Source organism: Pogoniulus pusillus, chromosome 24 (genome assembly GCF_015220805.1).
Source record: "Pogoniulus pusillus isolate bPogPus1 chromosome 24, bPogPus1.pri, whole genome shotgun sequence".
Taxonomy (NCBI): domain Eukaryota; kingdom Metazoa; phylum Chordata; class Aves; order Piciformes; family Lybiidae; genus Pogoniulus; species Pogoniulus pusillus.
The window spans coordinates 14,226,141-14,239,911 of record NC_087287.1 but is presented as its reverse complement, the minus strand read 5'-3'; the positions used below and the strand labels follow the sequence as shown (position 1 = coordinate 14,239,911).

At 41.2% G+C, this 13,771-nt stretch overlaps 1 long non-coding RNA gene across 1 annotated transcript in view; it reads right to left on the bottom strand.

The window, feature by feature from the left end:
* The window catches only part of LOC135186196 (uncharacterized), a 69,610-nt gene that overhangs the window by 27,064 nt on the left and 28,775 nt on the right, over nucleotides 1-13,771 (bottom strand). The window contains exon 2 of the long non-coding RNA XR_010306755.1: nucleotides 10,373-10,503. This is a non-coding gene — a long non-coding RNA (uncharacterized LOC135186196). The remainder of the gene's footprint in view (nucleotides 1-10,372; nucleotides 10,504-13,771) is intronic.

Genomic DNA, 13,771 nt, shown 5'->3' with positions numbered 1-13,771 from the left:
TTGAGTTACCCACTCTCTCGGCATGTTATTTGGCAGGTCTGTTTCTTTGCTGTCTTAGGTAGCAAAATGTGCAGCTGAACAGCTGTCGGATGTGTGGGAACAGGAAAGGAGCTGGTTTCAATTCCTTCGGTTTTTTCACTTTCGGTCCTGAATTCTTTTTTGGGGGGTGAAATTATGGCCTGCTTAATTCTTTGGTAAAGCTCACACCAAGTTCAAATCAGAGATTTCTCATAAAGGTTATCATACCTCTTAAATTGAGTTTGAGCTTTAGTCACATAAAAGCCAATACTTGCTGTTAACTATTAAAGTTGCTCTCCTTTTAGTATTGTACTCTGAAATCAAGTTTCTGTCATCTCTGGGTTTACCACAATAATTTCCAAAATACTACATTTTGGGGAAAGAACAAAAATAATACATGTTAATAACCACAGCATGAAGGGAAACTTCATCTGGATGATCTTGGAGGTCTCTTCCAACCGGGTTGATTCTATGATTCATAATTTCACAAAATAAATCATGTGATAGTGTTTGTTACAAGTAGTAATCAAGATGAATACATGATGCAGTAATTGTTTTCTTGCAGAGTCAGCTAGTTTGCTTGTAGTTCTTCACTAACACAGCAAACACAGAAACTACTTTGCACTTTGTGTGCCGTGTGTTCTGGTTATCTGTAAAATACATGCAAAGCTTTTATGTCACAGCATTCAGCATTCTGAATGCACATCCAAAGGAGTGACCCCGAGATTGTGTAGAATCATAGAATGGTTTTTGTTGGAAGGCACCTCCAAAGGTCCAACCTTCTCTGCAGTGAGCAGGGACATCCTCCGTTAGATCAGGTTGGCCAGAGCCCTTTCAAGCCTGACCTTGAATATCTCCAAGGAAGGGACCTCAAGTACCTCCCTAGGCAACCTGTTTCAGTGTTATCAGGTGGGTTATGTTTACTGCATGAAATGAGGCTTGATCCTTCAACCTTTGCTGATAGAGACATAGCTCAAAATAAACTAGTGTTGAGTCGTCATATAGAATACAGGCTGCAGAAATTTTCCCAGTTATCTCTAGAACTGTTTATAAGTAAAGCATATATTCCTATATGTCAGATTTGATGGAAAAGCAGCAGTTAGAGGGGGTGATTGAAGTCTCCCACTACAGCCTGTGAGTGTGAGGTTTCTTCCAGTTGCCTGAAGAAGTCTTCATCTGCTTGTGCTTGATCATACTGTCCATAGCAGACATCCCCGTGCAGTAGTGCCCATATTGGTCTGCTGGCTAATTCTGACCAATAGGGGATCAGCTGGTTTATTGTAGGTCTCAAGGCAGAGCTCCATCCACTCCTGCTGCTCTGTTACATGAAGGGCAACTCTTCATCTTCCTGGTGTCGTCCCTAAAGAGCCTATATGTGTCCATTATGACACTGCAGTTCTGTGAGCTATCCCACCAAATCTTCCTGATGCCAATGAGATTGTAGCCCTGCAACTGCGGACCTCCTAAGTCTTCATTTTTGTTTCTCAAGCTTTCAGAGTGCACAGACACTTCAAGGAGGGACCAGGTAAGTTGGCTTCCCATGAAAAGTACCATAGTACATTAGTGTTGCTCTTGGTGCCACTGAATAGTTCACAACGGAGAATCCTAGTATAAGGACACCGAGTTTGGCCTAGCACATAGGAGAGGACCCTGTTCATGAAATGATGTGCAGGGCAGCTCTTTGGTTCTAGCACAGCCTCGCAGAGTGAGCATAGTTATTCATAACTGAAAAGAAACCTAAGCAGAGCTGTGTTTGCTCTTCTTTAGTCCTGTGCTGCGAGACCTCCACCTGGGTAGGTAATGCAGGTCAGGAATATTCCCATGTGTAATAATTCAGTGCAGTACAGGTCTTGATGTATCCTTCCAGTCAAGTTACAGACTAGTGAAGCCATTTGAATCCAAGGAATTCTTTAAAAGCAGAGAAAAATTCAGATCTGTTATGGTTCAAGCTGAATTGTAGTGATGACATGTCACATAACTTACACTGGTTTATGACCAAAAAAAATCAGCATTCCAACTATTTTATGAAGTTATTTAGTGTTTATGTAGGTTTGACAGGCTGTGCAATGTGACGTGAGTCCTGTTCCAGCTTGGTTGCCAGCGTGGTTTGCCAGTGACTTTACTGTGGGAACAAAATGCACCATACTTTGAAACTCAGTTTTGCCAATATTTACTTCAGACCCTTCAGAAGGAGATAATTCATATGGCTTGTGTTGAAGAATTATGTGCATTTCATTTCATATGATCTGCAGTGCATAGCCTGCATTGCTCTGTGTTTGGGCATGGCTTTGCATTGGTCAGTCCTAGGGTCCTACTTAAGTTTTCTAGTCTAGTCACACAGATAAAATTGCCATAAGACACCACAAAAATGCTTCTCTGTGTTCTGCATGCTGGAACCATTTCTCTAATTTACACTCTCTCCTTTTTAATATCCATTATTTGGAGTGGAGAAACAGTAGCACATCTTCCTTTTAACTCTGGCTTTGATAAAAACATTGCTTTCAAAAAGTTCATTGGAAATAATTTTTCTATTTTTGTGTCCACAGCAGCTTTTTTATATACAGGGAAAAAAAGCCTTGTGGGTTTTTTAAATCCTGCATGAGCTGGAGTTATGTCAGCTGCTGGAGTACCTGTGAAGAGTGATGCAGTAGCAAGGATCCACAAGGTATACAAATGCATTGGGGAAGTGAGAGGGATGGCAGTCTGTCTTGATTTGTTTTTCATTCGGGTCTGGGGTTTGCAGTTTTTTCCTCCCCCAGCTTTGCCTCCTCTGCTGACATACAAAAAATTCCTAGTGGATATGATCCCTACTAGTTAACACCTGACCTTGGTACTACAGTGTGTTCAAGTGCTGAGTGACCTCTCTTGGGTGCCAAATAATTTTGAAAAAGATAAATTGGTGAGAGCTGTTATATTTAGAAGAAATAGAACAGGTGGTTTTGATAGTTCCTTAGTTTTCCCACAGACACAAATTCAGAGACATCGTGATTTCAAACAAGAGCAGTAACAAAGCCACCCAACAAAGCATAGACATACAGCAAAACAATACAGTGTTAGATTTCTGTAAGGAATTTGCTGAAGCCCACATGGCTTCAAGCTGAATATGAAGTATTTATATATTTAACACATGAAAAATAGAACTAAATCAGGACATGCTAACTAAAAACAGTGTTCTGTAGTGGAATAGGGAAGAAATAGCCAGAATCAAGAAGCAGAAGGACAGAGAATTGCACTCGAGTATCCTTTGCTTCTTAAGAGCTACAGGAGAAACTTAAACTAGCCACTTCCATATCCCAGCATCAGGTCTGAAGAAGCTGAAACAGTGCATCAACATGAGGTGCATTACATGAAAGCATGTAGTTGTTCATGAAGAGAAACCTCAGGAGAAAGCATTCTAAGCCTGCTGCTTGGCAGTATGGGCAAACAGGAGCTTTCTGGACTGCCTGTTCCATAGCAAAATGCCTCAGAGTATTTGCAATCTCCAATGTCCTATGATCTATCTTCACTGCACCAAGGTCAGGCTTTCAGTCTCCCTGTGTGATAGTTCACTCCTATTTTTTTCCTTTGTTTTCCAAATGTTCTGCATGTTAGCCAATGACCTCCTAATTTATAGTGGAGGTGACTTCTGCTTTGTGTTTGTCACAATTTTCACTTCTTTTGAGGCTTTTCCCCTTCTTAATATCAAAGGTTTTTTTGCAAAGATGACCTTGTGCATTGTAGGACTTGAGCATTTGGGTGCAAGTTTGATTGTTTTCATTGCTGCCTTTCCCCCCTTCCCCTTCTATTTAGAAATCTTAAATAAGAGGCACTCTTGGACTAAAATGTTGTTTAATAGCATCTCAGCTATAGAACATTTGTGAAAGTACTGCACCATTTGCTTTGCAACCAAACTGTTACTGTTTGGAAGGTGAGCTGTTTCATTTAACCACTGGTGGAAGTTTTTGTTTCGTTACCCTGTCTTCAGTGTAACAAACACTATTTAGATGGAAAGTCAAACCCAAAAATACTTGAGAGACTATTTTAATTAATGGCTTCCTAAGCAAATCCTAGGACTGTACGGAAACTTCTTAATGCTTTTGAGAGTATTCCTAGATATGACTTCACATTGTTAGACAATGTCCTTCAGAAGCTTTTGCAATACATTCCAACACAGTATGCCTTTCACACTAATGAGTGAAATCCACTGAATGCTGTTAGATAAAAAGAACCAATCTTAGTTTCTAACTTAATAATTCTTAAATAAAACAGATTTTATGAGGACTCAACACAATTCCTATTTAACTTGATCAGGTTCCACAAATACCCAATTTGGGGCAAGCAGAGGCAGCACAAGAGTGACTGCAGCAATGTGGTTTGCTTTCAAAGGTTTTCATACACTTACATGTCATAGGACACACCTGAGGTCATATTGCATTAGCCTTTGGTAATAAATTGAGATTAGCTTTCACTGGTACTGAATAATGCTGATCTAACCTTGGCTAGGCTCATGGTCCACCCTCTGCACCTCCCTCAGAAACTTACTCCATCCTCTGCTCCTACAGACTAAATGTATTGTTGTACTGGATATGGATGTTTATGCTTCAGCAGTGCCTTGTGAAATATTCCACAGTGTGGTTTAGTTGGGAGCAGACCATCTGAACATAATTCAGTTTCTTGTTTTCAATTTGTTCAGGACCTATTATTATAAACTCTTCAATGTGAAACAGTCATTGGCTTTTACAGTTTTCTAACCTTGTCCTCTGTTTGCCTCTTTTAGTAACCTCATGTTAACAGTCTTGCATGCTGGGATGTGTGATTAGCTGTAGCTTCCTCTGATTGTCTCAGTGCTGGTGATGGAAGCAGTCTTAGTTTACAGCCTCCACCTGCAGCTCAGCTTTCTCTCAGTTCTGTGGGCACCGACGCTCTGCCCTAAACCAGAAAGGGCAGTAGCACAGCCATGCTTCACTCTGCCTCTGCTTCAGTCCAGTCACTCTGTGTATGTGCCTAGTCTTATTTAGCTCTGTATGGTTCTTTACTATGGCAGTAGGGGAGAAAAAGCAAAACCTTTAACATGTGTCATCTTTCTTGACAAAAATATATACATATCCCAGATGAGGTTTCCCGAGTGACCCAGGAAGTTAGGAAGCTGTGCCTTCACAGTTCTCTGCTGCTTATTACTAAACCCAAGTCTGACATGCCTGCCTATGCCTACTCAAGTATTACTTTTCTTTGGGCTACTAAATGGAAAAAAAAGGTTGAGAAATTAATCACATTGATTCAGCACTACCTAGGCATCAAGAGAGCTGTGTGAAGTCTTAAGGTGTTCCACATTGGTTGCTTTTGATCAGTGCTGATCTCCTGAGCCATTTGTGCTCCTGTCCTCAGCTGTGCCGTTTGTTTGGGGCTCACCTGTATAGGGACCATTAAGTCTGAAAGATACCAGCTTTATACCATATGTATGGCACCTTGTGAAAAATCTTACCTAATATAGCATGGTGATTTTCAAGAACATTCACAATGACAATCTGAAGTGCAGCTGTAGTGCAAAGTCTTATTCAAGGGTAAACCTCAAATAGCATCCTGCATTTTGGGGGCATAAACACCTCAACCATATCAGTAGAGGGAAATGCAAGTTCTGCTGTAGTTTATGCTTTGGTAATTCATTTGAAATTGTTTTTAGCTTTCCACAGATTCCTAATTGTTAAGAATAGATGGAAATGCAAATGTTCATGTTCAAAACAGCAGTAAGTATTCACTGAAATAGAACTTTGTTATGGTAGACATGTATTTATTGCTGTCCTGGACTGAGGTCAGTAAGACCTGGCACTGTCAAGATTAATTTCTTTGCCACAGAATTATTTATATAGGTGAGTGGAAAGCTTGTTTTCAGTCTTAGGTCTCTCAATGTTTAATGGTTAGTATCTTGAGAGCATAGTTCTCATATTATAAAGGATTAGTTCTAAATCTCTGTCCTTGCACATTTCCTCAAGCTAGCCTGATAGGTAAAACTTTTGCTTGTAAGTATTTTATCTGTTTGAAAGAGAGAGTACAACTGCATTTACTTTTGATTGTGTTCAAATGAGTGTTAGAAATGTGCCTCAGCTGCATCCAAGCTTTTTTTGAAGTTCAGGAATACACACCTGAACGCATGTGTGTCTTGAAGAAGACTGGACTGTGAAATTTTAATGCAGACCCAGATGTTTGGGAAGAGCAGACACAAATTGTAAGCCCTATAATAAATACTGTGGAGGAGAGGTATCCACTTAGAGCCTCCTGCAGTTCACTGTAGTTGTTCATCAGACTGTATTAAGATGTATGAGTCATGCCTTGAATTGGGAGATCATTTGCTTTCAGCAAAGAAAGATGAGTTGGGGGAAGCAATCCTGATTTTCTATATATCCTTTAATACTTGAGGGCATTCTAGCACATGCCTTGCAGCCTTTCCACAGTAGTAGGCCCAAGTCACAGTGAACAGGAAGTACAGCCTGACTATGCCCTTGATGAGGGATCTGATCTCATTACACTGTGGTTTGTCTGGAGGAGCTCAAGTCTTGTACTCTGAGGGTGGCATTTCTTATTTGTTTGTCCTCTGTTTAGCCCTGCATTTTTACGTTCTGGCTTCAAGTCAGTCATTGCTCAGCCAGCAGCTGTACTGGCCAATTCAAAGAGTCACTAAGCTGAACTAAAATGTTAGCTTGCTGTTCATCCCTAGACTTCCCAGGATTTCCAACAGTAAATCTGGAAAATACATCTAATCCCACTTGAAGTGTTCTCCAGCTTTTCTGGCATTGAGGATTTTGTGGTGGTCGTTGTGATTTGTGTGCAGCAGTGGAGTCCCTGGGACACAAACCAGTGATTGGGAGCTGCGTGATTCAGGGGGGAAAAGAGAGTTTGTTTGCTGTTTCTGGGCTAGGGAAGGAAGGCAGATAAACTTTATATTAATGAACTGGCTAGGGGAAACAGACCCAAAATCCAAAAATCCTGCCAAATATTAACTTTCTGTTGATGGTAGAATTTGTTCAGTTTATACACCTGCCATGGAAGTGTTTTTAATCGGAAGCTGGCTCGTTTCCAGAGATGAATATAAGCTTCTGGCCAATAATAGACAGTATAACAGAGAAACACAAGCAATATCACAAGAGTCTGTCCATAATGTCATCTTCGTATTGCCATCCACACTGAAAGCAAATGTTTTGATTAATTTGCTGCATTTACTTCTCTTGTTTTCCTTAACATTTTTCTTGGCTATTGGATTTGCAACTTAATACAATTAGTCTGCTATATATTTAGAATATGTTGCTTACAACAATGTAATTGGAAAGAAAGATGAAATTGAAGATATCTACTGAGATACAATCAATTAAAGTTTATCAAATTGGGTTGCAGTTTCCTGCTCCTTTTAGCTATGAAAGGTAGAAAATGATCATTTTGTTTTCCTTATCATAAAAATGGTGATGCTGACAGAAAGGTTGATGATGGCAGAGAACACTTGAAAGTTGAAAAAAAAAAAGACAAATACTTGTGATTTCTTAAAACAGAATGAAAGATCTCTCCTACTATTGTACTCTACCTCTGTTCACAGATATAGTACAGAACAGATATGTTTGGCTCCAGCATGGTCTTGCCAAATGAACCAAAGAAGGATTTGAGAAGTTTGTTCTGGTGCTGTGACTCCTTGTGAACTTGGATTCTCTTGCAGAGCCACTGCAGGAAAACCAGGAATCCTCCGTGCAGAAGCAAACAGATAAATATTCCTTCCTACACTTTTCTTTTTATTTTTTTCACTTGTTTAAGTGTTCTGAACTGTTGGATCCAGCTTAGGGCTGAAATGGAGGAAGATCTAAAGTGGTATTACTTGAGATGAGTTATTTCCACAAAACTTGTGCAGTTAGGTATTTTATATTCTGGAATAAAGATGTTGACTGGTGGGTGCTTCCCTTTGGAAAGATGACCAGTTCTTAACATCTTCTCTGATCTGCCCTTGTTAGTGTTTTCACAGTTGATGATGTGGAAATGAGCAGCAGCTTTTTCTAAAGATCTGAAGTGAGCAGTGACTCTTCTCTTTCCTCTTCTCCCTTGCTGTGCTCTGGGCTGGCTCTGGCTATGTTGCCTGCTCCTGCCTGTTGACTTTCAGACAGGCCAGCCTTCACTTGGCCTTCTCATGCATAGTTCCAGAAGAGGACTGCAGAGGCAACTTGCACCCAGGCTTACCTTTGCTCTCCAGGACAAGCTAAGTAATTCTCACCAACTGTTTTGTTCTTCTGGAAGTAGCCCTAATGTATTTAAATTAACAGCACATCTGACTCTCCTGTTTGCCATCTGAAAAGCTGGATCCTATTTTAACATGGCCTCACTCCTCTTTCCACCCACACTCCTTCTTCCTCCAGAGGAGGACAATGCTGCTACACAGCATAGCAATCCTCAGTGCTGGAAGTGGCCAGTTCAGGACAACTGGAAAGGAATTTGAGCCATTACTGGAATTCTAATCTCAGACTCTTCTAGAAAAGAGCTTAACAGCTTTTTACTTGTCCTCTTGGGTCTGATGTTTGACAGGAAATGAGTTTGAAGGGTTCAGGAGCAGGTCACAGAACTCTCCTTGCTGCCAGCTGCTCTGCCGACCTTAACAGTGTGTTTGCAGAAATCTGATACACTTGCTTATTATTAAAGCCTTTTCTCTGAGAAGAGTTACTTCCAAAGCCAGGTCCTACCAGACGTATTGCTAGCATATTGCATCCTCGTCTCTCCGAATTCTTCTCCACTGACACTTGTTATGACCTAAGACTCTAGCCATGTGAAAAATGCTGTTTTGTAATTCAAGGCAGAGTGAACAATTGTGTTTGCAGGCATGTTTATGTTTGTCTTTCACAGCACTTATTTTGTTTGTCCTTTTCATGTCTATCTGTGGGATGTCAAAGAAACCCAGATAGGTTCCTCATCTTGCATAATTAATGTTAAACTTCACAAAATACCTCAAATCTGGTCTCGAAGCAGTTTTGCTGGTTGGGTTGGCTCTTTCCTAAGTTGCAGCTGAGAAGTATATTCTCAAGCAAATTTAAACATACAGCAGCCTCTATACTTTCTTGGAATCCTACTGGCAAGTCAGTGTTGTTCAGACTAGTGTGAAGTTCAAATAGACCATGGAGACTGATGGCATGTTCCTCTTTCTTCACCATGTTTCTGATTTAGAAATTGCTTTCCAAATAAAAATACCACAGCAAAGCAGAATAGATCAGGATAGTGTGGAATCCCAGTAACAGAGCTACACCCTCAGTAATACTGCAACTAAAAAGCTACAGCCTATGTATCCCTCAATCACCTGCTTTGAGAGCACTGCAGCTTCTCCAGAGGGCAACTTTAGCAGCCACTGTGCTGCTGGGATTCCATAGAATCATAGAATCAACCAGATTGGAAGAGACCTCCAAGATCATCCACTCCAACCTAGCACCCAGCACTATCCAGCCAACTAGACCATGGCACTAAGTGCCTCATCTAGTTTTTTCTTGAACATCTCCAGGGGTAGCAACTCCACCACCTCCTTGGGCAGTCCATTCCAATAGCAAATCACTCTTTCTTCCTCCTAACTTCCAGCCTATACCTCCACCTGGCACAACTTGAGACTGTGTCCCCTCATTGTTGGTTGCCTGAGAGAAGAGACCAACCCCCACCTGGCTACTGCAATGAAGTCACTCCTGAGCCTGGCATACTGCGTCCAGTTCTGGAGCCCCTACTTACAAGAGGGATGTGGAGATGCTGGAGCATGTCCAAAGAAGGGTCATGGGGATGATCAGAGGGCTGGAGCAGCTCTGCTGTGAGGACAGACTGAGTTGGGGCTGTTCAGCCTGGAGAAGAGGAGGCTCTGAGGTGACCTTATTGTGGTCTTCCAGTATCTGAAGGGAACCTACAAAAAATCTGGGGAGGGACTTTTTAGGCTATCAGGGAGTGACAGGACTAGGGGGAATGGAGCAAAGCTGGAGGTGGGTAGGTTCAGACTGGACGTGAGGAGGAAGTTCTTCAGCATGAGAGTGGTGAGAGCCTGGAATGGGTTGCCCAAGGAGGTGGTTGAGGCCCCATCCCTGGAGGTGTTTAAGGCCAGGCTGGATGAGGCTCTGGCCAGCCTGATCTAGGGCAGGGTGTCCCTGCCCGTGGCAGGGGGTTTGGAACTAGATGATCCTTGTGGTCCCTTCCAACCCTGATTGATTCATAGAGGGACATGCCGAGAGAATAATCCTAGCATAAAGCCTCTACTTCAAAAGCAGGTGGCTTACTTTTCCTCTTTTCTTCCTCCTGCTCAAGAAGTTGAGGTGTTCTTCCAAGAATAGTTAAGGAGATCAAATTTAAACAACACAGAATATGTAAGACTAGCTATATCACTTACTTTTTTTCAGCATCTTTTTGCTTTTCACATATTTTGCTGTCAGAGTTTGGCTCATCTGCAGCTTCTGCTGGTCAATTTGCACTTAGTTCAGCCATCTCAAATATCTGCTGTTTCTCCAGAATCAGTATGTCCTGGAAAATGAAATGCATGCAAATACAGTGACAAAAACCAGACACATGGAATACACAAATGTACCCTTATTTTGGCTTCTTAATTTAACTGGTGAAAAGTCTTCCAGAAATCTTAAACAACAACTGAAAAGGGCTTGCAAACTCAAAAGATCTGTCATTCGTGGATAACAACTACTTCAGCCATATTCATTTGTGGTTCTTGCCAGTTTAAAAATCACTCTGCAGGCCAGTCTACTATAAATGCAGAACTGGATAGTAACCCCCTGATTACCAGACTTGATTAACAGTGAGCAAAACTACATACTACCTATGTACACCACTCTGTAGAATGGAAAAGCTAGGAATTAATAACAAGTAGGACTCTTGACTTGAAATGTGTCTGATTTTCTTGTCTTCTTTAAGGGCTCTTAAAAGTTCTGCTGCTTGTCCTTCATGGTACTAAGAGAAGCTGCTTGTGTATCAGTAAGAGTTCACATTTAAATCAAAGAAGAATGGGAGTGTAGTGAAACTGGTTTATTACTTTTTAGTATAACGGCTGCTGTAAGTATGGGTTAAGTGGAACAGGTCATGAATAGCATGGGCAATGCCAAAGATACCTTAAGAAACTGAAGGTTACTGCCTGCTCAGAACCTCTTCCTTGTAAGATAGTCAAAGTTTTTATGTAGGTACTGGAAAGGGGAGATGGGAGGAAGCCACCATGTGAAAGCAGGAATACAGACTGTCAGTGCTTCAACAGCCTGGGCTTTTTGCAAGTCCATCCTTCCCCCAGAACAGAATCAATTCACTGCATAGTTTCCCTTCAGAGTACTTGGGAACTTTACAACAGTGAACAAGCTCAGATAAACCCTCCCAACTTCCAGCAGTATACAATGGCAGCTCAAATCCATATGGGATCCAAGCACTTGGTTTTCATGCCACAACTGAATCTTCAGAGTAGAGGACATGTGGGCATTAAGAATCACTGGCTTTCAGATATTATGAGCTTCTGTCCTCTTCTTCTTCTCCATGGTGTAACAGCAGTGTGTCGGGAGCTGCATTTAGTGTGTGCAAGGTAAGAAACTTTGGGCCAGTGTGGCTGGGGGTTAGGCACATTGAAAGTGAAGTAAGAATGTACATGACATGCCTCAAGAAAGCAGCTGTTAGTTCTTTTTCTAGATGAGATAAAACATGAGAGCAACATTAGCAGCCAGGAGTCAGCACTAGATTTAGAATTGGAAGGGGTTCTTTTTAAATTGCTGAAGCACACCTTGCTGAGATAGGCCTTATTAAAAGATCTCCTTCCATAGACATCACTATTTTTAAGACCTGTTTTGAGTGTGGACACAGGAGATGTTTCCTGTTCCATATTTGTTGTGAGCAGTTTAAGTTTTAAAGAAATTAATGTGTCTCTTCATACTGCAATAATGGAGTTCTGACATACCTCTGTGGTAAGACTGGATGGATCTGGAAAAGCACCTGCTCCAGCAATCCAACAGAAATAAATACTTATTCTCCAAAATAACAAGATCAGCAAAATTATATAAATTAATAAAGTGCTTCTGCCTAATTCCTTGCTAATATGCTTATCATTAAGGAAACTGAAAAGTTTAGTTACTTGTATTCATCTGTAAGCAGACTCAAGTGAAGTATGATGTTGACATGCAGTCTGTCTCAAGCAGACTGAAGTAAGACAGAAGCAACTGAAGGACAACCAATGTAATGCTAGAGGAGGACATGGGAAAAGACACAAGACCTTATCTTAGTAATTTGATTTACAGCATGCATATAGTAGCAAAAGCAACAATAGCCTGGTTCTAAGTTATTGGTGACCTGCTGAGACAAGGAAGCAATACTCTGTTCTTTTGGGCCCACTGTAAATTTGCCATGGCTTTGCTGGGACCTTTCATAAAATGGAGGTCAAGGTGTGAGAATCAAGAGACTCTTAAATCTAAGCCTCCCTTATCACTTTACCAAAACACCTCTATGGCAGGAACCACAGAACATTTTTCACTTCTACATCTCTGTAGCCAAAACCATAAAATGGGTAACTTTCAAAAGTAGCTCGCAGAAAGGAGAGAGCAGCAACTCTTCTGAGGCCTTATCTCCCCATTGCAGAGACTGCAGTACTGCCTACAGCTTTACCTGCACCAGCACAGCACTGGTGTAATGGTCTTCTGTGGGCATTGTCTTGGAAGTATGTCAGCTCCACATCTTTCCCTCTTTATCTATGTGAAGACAGTTAGCTTTTTGTTGTTGTTGTTGTTGTTCAGTTGCTCCCCTGCATTGTAAAGAGCTGAGAGCAGCTTTTAACATCCTCTCAGCTGGATGACTTCTTTAAATTTTTAAGCAGATTAGCAAAGTATACTGGTGGAACAAAAATCAAAAAGGAAGTTCAGCCTGGAAAGGTCAAAGATAGGAATGTTGTAGAGGATCTTCAGAGCAAAGACAAGTACTGTCACCAGTAGTGAAGGCACCTGGATGGAGCTGCTGGACATTGCTTCACTGCACATTGCATGGCTTTGGGGGATTCTTCTGCTTATGTTTTCATGGTTTGTTTTCCTAAAGAACATTCCATTTTACTGCAATGGAAGCTGAGAAACCAGTACTGTTCTTGAGTGAGCCTTTGTCTCATAAAGTTCCTATCAGAAAAAAAATTATTTAAAAAGTGACCCAAGAGATAAGAATGATTGCTCAAATCGTTAATTTTCCCCTTCTGGACATAGGCCTGAAAAAACTTGCTTGTAAAGGCAGAATTTCAGAGGAAACTCCAACTTAAAAGAGTCATTCTTGATTTTGCATGCCAAACAAATGTACGTGATGAATTAAGAGCAGTGTAAGTCAAATCTGCATGTGGGTTCTCCCATTTTTGCAATATGCTACAGATTTTCACATTTAAATGTTCTCACTATTGTAGAAGAGCTACACAAAACTCAGAGGAAGCAATGAGCTTGACTATGCCCAAAGTCTTACCAAATGTACAAGTTCACTGGGGTGGTGAGAAGGAGCAGAGCACCACTCTGTTACCCTCACTTCTAGTCATCCTGGGAATGCTAACAACAAATTGGGGGGGGGAGTTAAATGTTGTTGTTATTATTCTTAAGTTGATGCAACTCACAGCAAATCACCCTTGAGTGCTTTTTCTGCCTCCTGGGGTCTGCTGATTACCTTTAAAGGCAAATGCTGGTTAAAATGTATTCTGAAACAAACTTGATTCTTCTTGCACAGACACTTCAGTAATCATCTCTTCTGACCTGATCGAAAAAATCGAGTGGAACTGCAGAGGGATCCA